This window comes from Sarcophilus harrisii, chromosome 3 (assembly GCF_902635505.1).
Source record: "Sarcophilus harrisii chromosome 3, mSarHar1.11, whole genome shotgun sequence".
In the NCBI taxonomy this organism is placed as follows: Eukaryota; Metazoa; Chordata; class Mammalia; order Dasyuromorphia; family Dasyuridae; genus Sarcophilus; species Sarcophilus harrisii.
Window position 1 is genome coordinate 95,583,252 of NC_045428.1, and position 15,218 is coordinate 95,598,469.

The 15,218-nt window shown below is 30.8% G+C and overlaps 1 protein-coding gene across 4 annotated transcripts in view; it reads left to right on the plus strand.

The window, feature by feature from the left end:
* Positions 1-15,218, plus strand: part of PCDH17 (protocadherin 17) — a 114,798-nt gene that overhangs the window by 39,686 nt on the left and 59,894 nt on the right. The window lies entirely within an intron of this gene.

Sequence of the window (15,218 nt, forward strand, 5' to 3'; positions counted from 1 at the left end):
CATTGGGTTACAATTTATGCCCTGTTTCTGTTGAGGTGAAAATGGAATATTACAAATGGTAATATTGGCTAAATATGGTCTTACAAAAACAAAGCCATATTGTATCATAATTTACTGTTTGAAATATTTGTTAATTTAAGAAATACAGCATATAACAATGGCAAAATCTGATGACCAATAAAGGAAACATTTTGCAACTAATAGAAAATTCTATAAACTGAATAAATTCTAAAATATATGCTAGACAAAGGAAATAATTATATTTTATTATATATATGCTTTCTTTTAAAATGAGTGATGCTTTATTAATTTTAATACATATAATTTATAAAAGAATTAAACATTAGCTAACAATGTCACCTAAATATAATTAAGCTATTAATGTTAAGATGACCCAGGAATGTGTGGCTCTAGTTTCCTTATCTCACAAGGAAAAAAAAGGGAGAAGGACAATTAAGTTATTCTGACTTAAACTTTGGAATGCTAATGATAAACATAAGATTTTTATCTAGAAATTGATTTGTAGAAGGTAAGAATATTAAATTGAATCTTTAAACTCAGGAATAATATTTATTAATTGGATTCAGATTCTTTTTAGTAGTGTTTAATTTGTAATCATAATTTTAAGTAAATATAACTACTTAAGTTTTTATCAAGTTGAAGTTATAATTTATTTTTTTGTTGTGTATACTATTTCGAATACTGTGATAAAATTATTTTGTATAGTGAAAGGGTTAAGATTATGTTTTCTAAGAATCAAGTGCCAGAAAGACTTTTTCCCTGCTTTAATTGGACATTGATCTGTATAAAAGATGTAATGCCTCCTTCTTTCTCTTTAGACATGATTTAAGTACTGATGAGTTTCCTAAGTTTCTTTATAGTTGACTTATAAAAGGGTCTCCAAATATTGATATGAAAAAAAGACCCACATTATATAAGATATTTTGCTCTATGGAAAAGGATTAAATGATGGTCTGTTTGAGTCATAGCATGAGTCATAGCATATGCAGTATAATATATATATATATATATATATATATATATATATATATATCTGCAGTTTTGCCTTCAGGTACTATACATAAGCACATTTCACCAAATATTCCTATTACTTAATTTGTAAATTTAACAAAATCAGTGTAAGGTTTGCTTTTATTATCATATATTGACTCATCAAAAAGCAGGTCATGCTATTTCTTAACATGAATTTCTGTTTTTCCTCATATATAAATTGAACTCTAGGTCTTAAGAGGAAGGAGTTAGGAGGAATTAACAAATACCAGGGGAAAAATCATTGTGGGAAGTGGGCAGAGAGTCTTTTTTGCCTGACAATGTTGATTGGTTATTGTCCTTCCTTCTCGAAGAGTACCAAAATAACATAACTGTTAGAATCAAGTTATAGTGCGTTTGGCTGTGGCCAATCAAACCAAGGCAAACTCAGAATGCTCTGCCACAGGTTGGGCACAAATAGTCCCAATGAACATTTGGGGTTTTAGCAAAAGAATTTTAGCAATTTTAGGATAGGAACTGAAGTTCTGCTTCTAGCATAGGTATAGAGATGTAATGATATATAGGCAAGACTCAAATGTGCAAAATCAAGATCTATAGAATCAACTGAGGATGAAATGTACTTGAACATTGTTTTCCCTTTAAGAAAGATACCTTTCTTTTGAAAGAGATACAATATCAATAGAAAACAGTCATTTCAGGGCCTTCCCTATAAATATGGCTGAAAATTATATAAATTAGAATAACATATATAAGAAGTTTTCAAAATGTACTGCAATCAGAAAAGGGAACTTGCAATTAATCGTTAAAAGTCATTACTCTCAAGTTATTTTGATTACATATGAAAAAAATGATTAAATTTCATCATTACATGAACTTGAAAAATGGAGGACCACTTCAACAAAATTTTAAAAATATGTGCCACTGTCCATTGACCAGTGAGGTGCTACCACATTTAATATTTGTTCTCTCTTTACACAAAAAAATGTATGTTTGCATTATATTGATTTATATGGCATTATACAGTTCCCCAGCAGCTTATTTTAAAGGCAATATTTGCTATTTTAAATAATACTTTAAAATGCCATTTTAATTGATTTAACACCTTTATATATTAGCTACAAATTAGAATAAATATTATGCTGATGAATAAATGATGACAAAATTAGGATTTACATAAATATAAAGTAGAATGGATCAAATATAAAGAGATACATTTTATTCCTGTTTATTAATCTTCTGGAAATTAAAGTTAACATCCTCTTAACAATTCAAGTAAACTTTGGCACACTTCCTTACATTGTATTAGTATTCCAGAGTTTTTATTGGAGACCGATTTTATCCCTATTCTTGAATGGAACTAATGGGATTATTATTCTTGATTAAATGTCATTATAAGTAAATGATTCTTACAATTCTACCTTGTACTTTTTTATATATATTTAGGGAAATAGTAAGACTCATTTAGCTTAGGTTAAATCATAGAATCAGTTTCATTTCTCTTATTAAACTTTGTACAAAATTAGTGAATTTCTCTTGCAGTGGCCAATATTTAAAATGCTAGAATTTTTCTAAGTAGGGTCTAGTCTTACAGGAGTAACATCATTTATTTTGAGTGTGTTATCTTTAGTTTATTTACTTATTAATAATCTTCCTCTATGATGCTAGAGTGTTGGCTTTTGTCATCTTGATCAAATCCCAAAATTTTGGATTTTAAAAATAAATTTATTATTACTGCTGAATTGAATATGAAATATGACAGAAATATTGTTGTTGATAGATCATTAGAAAATGGCAAGAATAGTTCACCAATAACTCCTATAATCTTTCAGCCAGAATAGGAAGTGTGGGAGGTTACTTATTTTTGCTTTCTTAATTTGTCAAATAATTCAATTTCATTCCTTTGGAAATTATGTATGGTTATATTGTTTTTAATTGATTAGGGTGGAAGTTATTAGAATCTTTTGCTTGAGCTTCCTCCCATTTCCCCCACATTTGTAATTGGTATTTGTATTATTAATATATCTATTAATTATACAGTGCCTATTAATAATACATCTTTAATGTAAGGATTGTTTGTTTCTTGAAAATCACCACATCATCTTTCTAATAGTTCAGACAAATGAAAAAAGTGAAGATTTTTAGTTAAAAATTTTATTAAATTAAAATAATTTTTTTTCTATTTTAAAAAAGAAAATAGGATTTCAGGAAATGAAGCAAAAATGTTTTCCCCTTTAGATATTTATCTAATTATGTATTTATTTGGGGATTCAGTAAGCATTTAAGTTTGAAGTAGTGATGAAATAATCAACATAAATAAAAATGCACGACATTGTTTCTATGAAGGATAAAAACTTTTGCTTTTAGACTAAAAATTGAAAGAGTATATATAGTTCATATGCCTTTACACATTATTAATGGATTTTACTTCTTAAAGGAAACTCTTTACATAGGAGCCATAATTGCTTAACTATGCCATATAAATTATAGGTTTTTGACTGGCAGTTGATACTTTTTACCCTCCAAGTAAGATTTCAGTAATCACTGACTGAAAGTCAGCATTCTTCATTGATTCTCCAATAATAAATGTGCAGTATTTAAAAATGTTAACTGACAAATCCTGTGAGTTCCTCATTGGTAACCCAATCTTAGGTCTCTATTTCCCCCTAATAATCAATTCTCTAATATCTGTAAAATTAACTGAAATCAGGGATTTATTGCCTGAAGGAAGTGGAAAAGAATTCTAAGTTGTTATTTTTGTTGTCCTCTAATCTCAAAAAGGACAAAGGCTGCTGCCCTCAGCTTTCTACTGTTGTGATGGACTGTTAGGTTTTTTCCCTCTGGAAGCATTCTTAGAACCTTCCTTGTCCTTGAGCAACTTTGTCTTCAACTTTTGGTTCTGTTTTCATTTCATTTCATTTACTTTTCTATTCTGTCCTCCTTCTGTCTCTGTCTCTCATTATTAGGCAGTAATATGGCATACTTAATAGAGTTTTGGATTTGAAATTAGAAAGATCTGGGTTCAAATTTTGCCTAAGTCATTTATGAGCTGTGGCCCATAGCACGTCATTTAATATCTCTTTTCCCAGTTTTCCCACTTGTAAAATGAAGATAATTAGAGTAATTACTTCACAAAGTGGTTATGAGGAACAAATGAGATAAATGTAAATCATTTTCCAAATTTTAAATTTCTAAACAAATGTCAGGTATTATTATTATTATTATTGTCAGCCTTTGATAATGGGATCACTAATTAAAACCCAATAAGACAAATAGAAATCTTAATTTGGTAAATAACTTATAGAATTGTAGCCCTAAATTTATATGTGTGTGTGTGTGTGTGTGTATATATATATATATATATATATATATATATACACATACACATACATTTATGGAATATGTTGTTTCTATGTCTGTGTGTCTACCTTTATATGTAAAGATATATATATATATATATATATATATATATATATACATATATAAATACATATATACATAAATACTTATACATATATAAATCATATATGAATTTTAAATATCTTTTTCTCATCACCTTCTAGACACTGAAATAAAAGCATATATTGTGTGTGTGTGTCTGTGTATGTGCATGAGTATTTTTTAAAGGACAAACAATGGAGAATGATCAGACAAAAATCACAAGGCCTGTTGTCCTTCAAAGTTATAGCAAGACTAGTATTATTGCAGGCAGAAAAGTGTTTGTATACCATGATATGATTTAGAAATATTTGCTATCCTCTGTCTTCATACTATCTCCCCAAATAATCACTGACAATGATACTTGATATTACCACTAATTAGAATATTCTTGAGAAGTTCGACTCTATGCTAATATTTTTCCTATTAAAGATGGACTTAAGAATACAATTTGGTGAGAAGATTGGTAAACAATAATAAGGATGTTAGTACTGTGAGTATTGGGAAAATTATTTCTCTGACAATGGAAGGTGTTACAGAGATAAGAAACTCAGAGCAATACCTGCTTACTTGACAGTTTTGGATAGAACTAGTAAAGCTTAGAAAAAATAATCTTTTCCTAGGTGTTCCATGTTTTGATCTGTGCTCTTCATTTAACTTTCCAGACCCAATTCTTTTTTTTTTTTTTAATAAGTTTTTCTTTCTATTCCTTTGCCATTCTTGGCGAAGTATCTTTTCCTTTCAACCAACTTAAATGTCACCAATCATAGGAAATGATTAGTAAACTTTTTCTTTTGAATTCCAAATATAACTTACCAGCAGTATGTGTAGATAATTTTCTTATTCAATTAATTTAAATAATATCTATAATATATTAAATAATAATACTTATATATAACAACATATACTAAACTGGAGATACAGTGAGATAGTAGGGAGGCAAAGACAACATGGAATAAACTATTCCTGTTCTTTCTGAGTTATATGACTTAGTGGTGGTGATGGTGGTGGTGCCGTCAGCATATAGAAAAGACTTGAGAAAGAATATACAACTGAAGAAATCAGGGAATATTTTTCGGAGGAGGTGATTAGCCAATGAACCTGAAAGGAAGGCAAGAATTTTTAGAGGTTGAGGTAAGGCATAGGGAGATGGTTTTCTGTGAATGCCTATACTTAAGAGATGAAGGGTCAAATTTAGGGAAAAGTTATAGTAAAATTTGGCTAGAACATTAAGTTTATAATGGAAAAAATATCAAATAAATCTCAAAATATAGACTGATGCTAAACTGTATAAGGATTTAAAAGTCAACTCGAGAAAGTTGTAATTTATTCAATAAGCAATAGACATTAAAAGTTTTGTTTTTGTCAGAGAAGTGACATAGTCAGATGTATAGGATGTATAGGAAGATGTAATATATAGGAATGTATAGGAAGATGATTTTAAAAGTTTTGTTAGAGAGAAGCTTCAGTTTCCTTATCTTCACCTTTAAAATGAGGCAAAATATGATTCCATTACTTATCTCAAGGTGTGAGAAAAATTAAAAAATGTTATTTCAACCTTAATGCATTATGTAAATGATTCCTCTTCTGTCTCATCCTCTTTTTTTCCTTTTCTTCCTCCTTCTCCCCATACCTGTCTTCTCAATCCTACTTATTATTATTCTAGTAGCAATAATAGCAATATGATATGCATCTACATAACAGTTAGTTTGTGCCAGGTCCTGTGCTAAGTGCTTTACAATATTTTATTTGGTTCTTACAACAACCCTTGGAAGTAGATGTTATTATTTTCCTCATTTAACAGTTGAAGAAAGTAAGGCAGCCAGCATTTAAGTGACTTACTTAGGGTCACACAGCTAGGGAATGTTTGAGAACTCTAGTCTCCCAGATTCAGAGGAAGAGGAGGAGAAAGAGGATGGTTGCTATAACAACTCAGCAAAATAGATTTTTAAGGATATATTTGACATCAAGTTCTTAAAAACTTCCCCTTCAATAAAACATTCCTTCAATTTCAATAGTTCCTTTTTTAAAAAGTAATTCCATAAAAGCTTCTCAAGAAAGCTTCATTGTATTATTGTTGAGGTCAGGAACCAAATGTTGAGGTGTAGACCACATGTTGAGGTCTACATTTGGTGTACCTAAATGAAATTAGGATTTAGTTAAGGTCTAGTGGCAGGTTTGGGGTACAGGGTGTCAAACAGAGTTCCCCTGCAACCCCTTGGATTTGGTGCAAGGAAACGGCGGTAAATGAGGTCTAGAAGCGGCATGGAATTCCCAATAAAAGCATTTATTGGCCCAGAGAGCTAGATTAATAAAAGAGGTTTATTACTGAGTTTAGAAGTAGGAGATAGGTGAAGGTAGAGATAAGGAGGGCACTAGACAGAGGGTCCAGTGGACAGAGGGTCCTCATATGGCGACCATGTTTGGAATCTCTGCAAAGAGGGGTTCCCAGTGTGGTCCTTTTAAGTCGGAGACTTAGCTCGAGGGGCTTTGGGATGTAGCCCCAAAGTTGGCTCTGATCCAGGTGGGGCTGGGACAGGTCGGGACCTTCTATTGGAATTCAAAGGGACCAGAATTTGTGAGTCAAAGGATAATTTACATTAGCTGGGGGGGGGGGGGGGGTGGGAATCAAAGATTGGAATCTTTCCTGCATCATCATCATTATTATTATTATTATTTAAGTAGATATCTAAGAATAAGTGGTTGCTACTAAACTTATAGAATGTTTCCACTCCTCTGAATTTATTGAATTTTGACAAAGGGTCTCCCCCCCCAAAAAAAAAGGTTCTTAGTAAATAGCACATTAACATTTCTATTTTTAATCTTAATCACCAAATGCTGTTTAAAGGCCCTTTAAAGGAATTCTCAATTTCTGTTTTACTTCATATTAGATTTTTCGTACTGAGTGACTGAAATTTTAGAACACTTTTGTGAATGTCCCATTTGAAAAGTTTAAATGACAATCTTATTTGACTAATAACATCTGTTTGTAGAATTAAAAAGCCAACCGCATCAAATTGGAAAAAACTGCTATTACTATCACATTTATTCCTCACTGTGCAGGATCCTGTAAAGTATTTTGTGATTTATACTAGACTGGCAGTGGTTTTTGAACTTTATTTATTTTAGTAAACACAGTAGAGGTCTTCCTAAAGCAAAACAGTTTTAAGGCTTGCAGGGAGTGAAATTATTTGGAAACTTGGTTTAATATCTCTATGTTTTCCATATAATTAGATTAAACCACATTTTATGGTTCAGTTCAGTAAATGCCATCTAGTAACCAATAATAATATTTCAAAGAGTGTTGATAGTTCTTCAAATATGGTTAGATTCTGGATAAAATATTTAGCTTTGAGATCTGGACCAATCTTGATGGAACATGTTTACCTTTTTGATTGCTGCCATGAGAGTCTCAGATTAACCTCAATTCATGCTCAAGTCCATGAAGTCCTGGAGATTTGACCAATTCTGTGGTTTAGCTCTAGAGATAGTTTGCCAGAGAATCTTGCTGTTAGATCCTGAGTACTTAGTGTGACATGTACGATTTCTTAATTCCTCTGAAATTCTAGGACAGGCTTTATTGGTACTTGTTATCAAGATTATAATTATGTTGTTAGTTTTCTTTGATATGGAAAGGGATAGTTATAACAAATTAGCTTAACTAAAGAGTTAAATGATTGCTTTATATATAGTAATGCTCTTGGTATTTGTGGATGAAATGTCTACCATATCTTTTAATATTAATATAAAAACTTTCATGAAACTTTGTGATTTTTTTTCCCTTTTCTATTCTTTCCTTAAGGTACAGCAGGGAATTAGATAAGCTGAATGAAAGAATACTAGAGTAGTTATAGTTCAATATATTTAGATGATGGATTACATATGAAATGAATATAGACTTTCTCTATCAGCAGAGCTACAGTAAATGAACTTAGAATCTACAAAGAACAGTATATTCTCATTTAATGAATTTTGTAGTTAGCTGAGGGTTAAGTGGAAAATTCTTTGGGTGTTACAAGATATATATTTCCTTGCTTCAGTAAGTATAGGATGATAAATAAAACAAAATCTTTCTTTAGGGAATAAGTATTATAATGCCACACTATTATCATTCTCAATTTTAATTTTCAATGCATGATTCTAGACATAGTCAATATCTATATTATGATTAATCTTGAGTGACTAAATTAATATTAATTAGTTTATTATAATTAGTAATTTTGTTTTTTCTCTGTATTTGAAGGAAACTGAAATAAGTGGAGAGAAACTGGGACATAGGTAGAAAATAGAAAGAGAGAAAAAGAAAGTGAGCAAGAGAGAATGAGTGAGAGAGAAACAGAGAGACAGAAAGGAACACGAGGGAGAGATATTTAATTCCATTAAAAATAAAAGTTGTAAAAATAATTTCACATTGTCTAGGTTCTAGGTAAAGGCAGTTTTATCATATATTGATCAAAAGAATTATTATAACTTTCTTTTAAAAGATCACCTATATGTCTTCAGTTTGTATTTCTGCTGTGGAGAGAATGGAGCATACTATATTATATACCATCAAGTTATAACTCCTAAAACTTGCAATTTTGTAGAAGAGCTACTATACTAATCTAAAGGACAGTTTGAAAGATGCCCTTTTGTTTTATTTATTCATTTTTCATCATGTCTGACTCTTTGTCGTTCCATTTGGGGTTTTCTTGGCAAAGACTGGAATGGTTCATAGTTTCTTTCTCCTGATCATTTTATAGAGCAGGAACTGAGATAACAGGATTAAATGACTTGCCCAAGGTCACTCAGGTAGTAAATGTCTGAAGACACATTTGAACTCAGAAAGATGTGTCTTCCTGACTTCAGGCTCAGCACTATCTATTGTGTCGTCCTGCTACTTTTTTTTTTTTTTTTTTTTAATCATCACACAGTTACAAAATCTGAGTTTCAAGAGGGAACATATAGTCTATTAGTTTAATTAGGAAATCTTTGGCACAGGATTCCCAGCCCCACTGGTCATTAGTTTTCTTCCCATATTTTCCCCAGGGGGGTGAATGGGTTGCAAATACTTTAGCAAATACCATAACTGAATGTAATTATTGTGATCCCCTTAAAGATTGTTTTTAAACAAAATACTCTTTTTGTGATTTTGAGGGTTTGTTTGTTGTTGTTGTTGTTGTTGTTTTGGTTTTGGATAAATTGCAGAAACATGGAGTAGTAAATTCAAAAGATCTTAAGACTGAAAGAATAGAATGCATATGATAAAGAGACTGAACAAGGATTCCATTGTTCCTGGTTTCTTTCCAAATCTATGGGAGAGACAATTATCTGGTATCATGATCAAGAGAAACTAACTTTCAAGTTCAAATTTTAAAGTGAGATCTATCTATCTATATATGTACGTGTGTGTGTGTGTGTGTGTGTGTGTGTGTATGAAGTTTTATCATTATTCTCAAGTCTTAACAATAAAGTACCTATTTATGTGAGGAGATTGGCTGGTATATGGTAAATTATTCCATTGATATGGCCCATCAACATTTATGATATTTATAATATTAGTTCTTGAGGCACTGAGAGTTCAAAATACTTGCTCAAAATCATACAGATGTTCTGTATCAGATGCAAGATTTAAATACAAGTCTTTGTGACTTCAAGCCTGATTTTCTTCACAATGCTATGCTACTTCTGTTCTATAACACATTTCTCCAATTATCATTATTGCTGTTATTTTTACTATTTTATATGCATGTGTACATAGAAAGATATAGATATTCCCATTCTTCTTTAACTTATGATCTGAGCAAAAAATCCTACAAGTTAAATACAAAATTATTACTCAATTGCTTCTATTCTCTGACTCAGAAGTTTTGATTGGATATTATTTAATGAATAATTATAGGAAGAAACCATTGTATTAAATAGTAAAACATTGATATAGTACTATGTTAAGCCAGTTCTTAAATACAAAGTCAGAAAACATTTTGGGGAGAAACCTCCAGTGAAAGTGAGATATCAAACAACTCAATTGTACTATATCACATATTTCTCACCATCATTAAGTAACAAAGGGCCTATTTTTCCTGTGAAAGTGGGTGTTATGCTTTTGATTTCCTGTATAAATTATAATATGGGAAAGTCTAATCTTTGTAAATAAGAACCCATTGCCATTGTAACCCAACATTTTCATCTGTGTTGTGTTAAAGAATAAATTATTTCAACACTTTACTTAGGTTCCTGAGATATGAAGAGTCTTTTCCCACATTTGTCATGTGCTTCAAAATTGTGATATTTGATGCAATAAATAGTTGGGCTTTCATTCATAGGGGTTCAAATTCTCAGAAATGTAGCCAATGCTTGTTTTTTGTGTTCTGACCTCAGAGCCCAATACTGCTTTGTGTGATTAAATCATTCATATTAGAGAATATGTTTGTCTTCTAAATAATGCAAGTTCAGGTCATCCATTTGAATTTGAGAGGAAGTTAACAATCTGCCCTTCTCAAGCTAGTCAGGAAAAAAAGAAATCTTTTGCATTTTGAACAGCCTTCTTGAGCAGCTAGCAGCTTTCCATGGATGTTGAAGGCTATTAACTGATATTGATATTATCATAATGGTTAATAAATCAGCATTTATAAAGCACTTATTATTATATCCTAGGCACTGTGATACACATACAAAAAGAAAAGAAAAGAAAGTAACATTGAACAATGAAGGATGAAAAATTCTTAAAAACTATGAATTATTAAAGTTCTCTGAGTGAATAATATCCTACAAATATAGATTATGATATAGAAACACTAGATTTTCCATTTTAAACCATAGCAGCCAACAATTAACTTTTGGAGTCACATCTAAAAAATAAATCTAAAGATTAATTAAATTACATTTAATTTTGTAATTTCTGTCCATTCCCATCCTGGTAAGAATCTTTATGAGCTGCAGAAGAGTCAATTCATTAGCTAACAAATGAAAATACAACAACAAAGCCCTAAAAATTTTTTGAGTAAAAATGGCAATTAACATAAATTTAAAGATTATATTTTGAAGTGATTTTTTGGTCTATTTTACTTTTAGTTTGCATTTGTGCATGTGAAACTTTTCAGATTTGAGAAGTTTGTAGTATAATATGAAATGCTTCCCCTCATCCATAATCTCCTTGCCTACGTTATATCTCATTTTAATTTTGAAGATCCTCTTTACATATGGTCCTTTAAAATGTTTGGTTTGGTTTTTTGAGTTGTTCTTTTGGCCTACCAAGACTGTTAAAAGTTAAAATTAAACAGCCAAGAAATTTAAGATATTATAAAACTAGTTCAAAGTCAAGGTACAATGTTGGGAAAACTTTCTCTAACCCAGTAAAACTTATTTAAGTTTAAAGCTGGTATTTTTTCAGTTCACTCTCTGAGTTATTTCTGCTATTGTGGATGTTCTTTATTCTGTGCAGGTAAACATTCAATACCAGAAATATTTTTGGTCAATTTCCAAATATTAACTTTATGTTGGCCAACAAGGTACCATCCATCTATAGGACTAAATGGCTGTCAGCTTCATTGTATTATAGAATTTAGAGCTACAGCGGATAGTAATGGGCTTTAAGTAAGGAAAACTCATCTTCCTGAGTTCAAATGTGACCTCAGACATTTATTAGATGTATAACACTGGGAAACTGAACACTACTTGCCTCAGTTTCCTCGTTAGTAAAATGAACAGGGGAAGGAAATAGAAATGCACTCTAGTATCTTTGCCAAAAAAACTCCAAATTGTGTCACAAAGAGTTGGATATGACTTAACAATAGTTCTTTTAAACATATAGTGTCTTTTAAACTATTCAGCTTAATCTAATTATTTTATAGCTAAAGAATATGGTGTCTAGGAAGATAAAAGTGGGTTTTCGAAGTCACACAGGTAGCAAATGGCATATCTGGAATCTAAATCTAGGGTTTTTGCACTTTATTTCTAATGTTCATGTAAATGAGTTGATAGAGATTGGTCTTTTTAACTTATTCCATTATTTTTGTCATTTTTTTAGAAGTAGCTTCCAAACTGATAAATGAATCAGAAAAGAGTAACAATTATTTTTTTTTATTTATCTGTGGATAAATATGGACTTTATGTGGATAAAGTACTTTTCATCTTATCTATTTTTTCTTGACAATCTAAAACAAATATAATTTACTTATTTAGTAGACTTTTTTTTAAAATAGAGATTTAGAAATATTAAATATTTTGTCCAAGATCAAATGACTAGTCAGGGGCAGAAAGTCATGTCTCATGGCTTCAAATATGGTGAATTTCTCCCTTTTATATTATTATGAAGGAGAATTAAGTTTTATTTATTTAATCAAAAACTGTCATTGGATCCATTCTATTCATGGCTCAGGTTAATAGGTAAACAGAAGCTGAAGGAGAAGAGTACTTTAATGTGAAAATATTCAGGAAGTGTTTCTATGTGTCAATCAGTCAAGAAACAAGTTAATCAAAATGTATTCATTAAGTGCTTACTCTGTGTCAGGCAGGCACTGTGCTAAGCATTGAGAATACAGCAAAAACCAAACAGTCTATTTTCTTAAGCAGCATAAAGACATATACAGAGCAGATATAAAATAATCTGAAAGGTTGGGGGGGAGATTGAGAGGAATTAGCACTAATGAGATTTTAAAAAACCATCTGTAGAACATGGTTTTGAGCTGAGACTTTCTAGAAGGTAGAGAATCTAAGAGACTTATGAAGTTTGCTTTCATCTTGCAACTCTCTTATAGTATGTCTGACCCTTAAACTTTAATATACTGAAACATAAAAGTGAAGTTTAAATGAAGGTTTAAAACAGACAACAAATAAAACTATCAATATATCCATTCAGATAGCAGAACATGTGTTGGTGTTATAAGCCATGATAATAATAATGCTAAGAAATAGCAATATTTATATATGTATATACTTCTACTTAAACAGTGAGCTTTATTATTTCTGAAAATTGTTTAACATGGAAGATCATGTGTTTACATGTAGATCTGTATTATCTTTGTCATTAGAATGTAAGGATAGGGACAATTTCATTTGTCTTTTTCCAAGAATAAGAATATTGACTGATACTTAGATAAATACTTGATAGTTCATTAATAGAATGATTATATCATTTTCTGAAAGAGTGTGCCAAAATCCAGGACTTTTATGACTCATTTACAAAGTAATTAGCTTTACCCAATGAATATCTAGGTTTCATGGCTGGAGAGTAACCTTGTTCAACCTTTTCCAAGTGGTCTAAAGAAAGATTGCACTATAGAGTACAGTCTAAATGGCTTAGTTTAAAATTATCATTATTACAAGAGGGAAACATAGTTATATTATTCCTATGGTATTGATCTTCAGTTATAAAGAATAGGACTCATACTCATATAACCTGTCAGGGATATATATGTTAAAAATTTCCAATATACTTCTGCTTTTTTCAGATGCTACAGTGGCATCTCCTCTGATTTTGAACATCCTAATCCATTCAATATAGAAACAGCTAAATGTTTTCATTTTAGTATTTGTCATGATTGATCCATTTGTTAAATGTAGAGTCAAACTGATCTTTCTAGAGATCATAAACTAAGTCATGCACAAGAAGGATTCCACACATTCTGAGAAAAGAATACACTAGCCTTGGCAGTCCCTTAAGTTTTAAGTACCAGATGCACTGTAAGTAATTCTTCTGGGTCATTGGGCATTGCTGGAAGGCATAAGGGATGGAGAAATAAAGATGAAAGAAAAATCAAGGTTAAAAAAAAAGCAGCTGACATATTTGAATGAGAGAAATGGAGAAACAAAAAAAAAAAGAATAAAAAAAATTAATAGAGCATGAAGTAGAGTGCTACCAATTTTTTTTTTTTTTTTTTTTACTTTTGGTTCCACTCCATGTCACTGGTATCATGAACCAAACATTCTTGAAAGGAGACGTCAAGGGAAGATGGATGACAGTGTAGTAATGCTCTTTTGAATGACTATAACTAATAAGGGATTTAAAGAGGATTAGTGTATAGTATTAAGTACATGTATAGGCAGATATTTCAAGGAATATGTACATTCTAGAGAAAAGTAATTAAATCGATATTGTGAATCAAGTGAGAAATGAACAAAATTAGAAATGTTTCTATGGGGAGCTAGCAGGTAGAAAAGTAGATGCAAATTTTTTTTTCAGGTTGAAGAGAAGCTGTTGCAATTTTTAGATTTGTATGTAAAGGTTTCAAAGAACTGGGAAGTGATAGTTTCATTTTATCTTTTTGAGAATGCTTACATCTGAAATATATAAATCAGTTTTGGGTAATCACATGATATGCATTTATTTGAAATATACAGATGAAATGGGGCATAGGAAAGTGATTGATTTAGGATGAGACTCCAAGTAAGGTAAGAATATTTGTATGACATGGAGAAGGGATTGAGATATAAAGAACAAATGTTTATTACAATTAAGGGTAAAGAAAGGTGACAAGCAAAGGGATGAGAAGATCAAACCATGAACTGGAAGGGAGCTTTTTTTTGCCTCTGGAATTATTTTAAAAGAATGGTTTCAGTAAGCATACTCTTCTGGATTATGGCAAATTATAGGAATGGTTTTTAATAGGGAATAATTTTAAAAACAGGTATGTGGCTCAGTGGATAGATTACTGGGTTGGTACTCAGAAAGACCTAAGTTCAAATCCAACCTCCAAAAATTACTAATGGTGTGATCCTGGGTAAGCCATTTAACTTTTATTTGCTTTAATTCCCTGGAGAAAGAAATGAAAAACCAGTCTGGTATCTTTGCC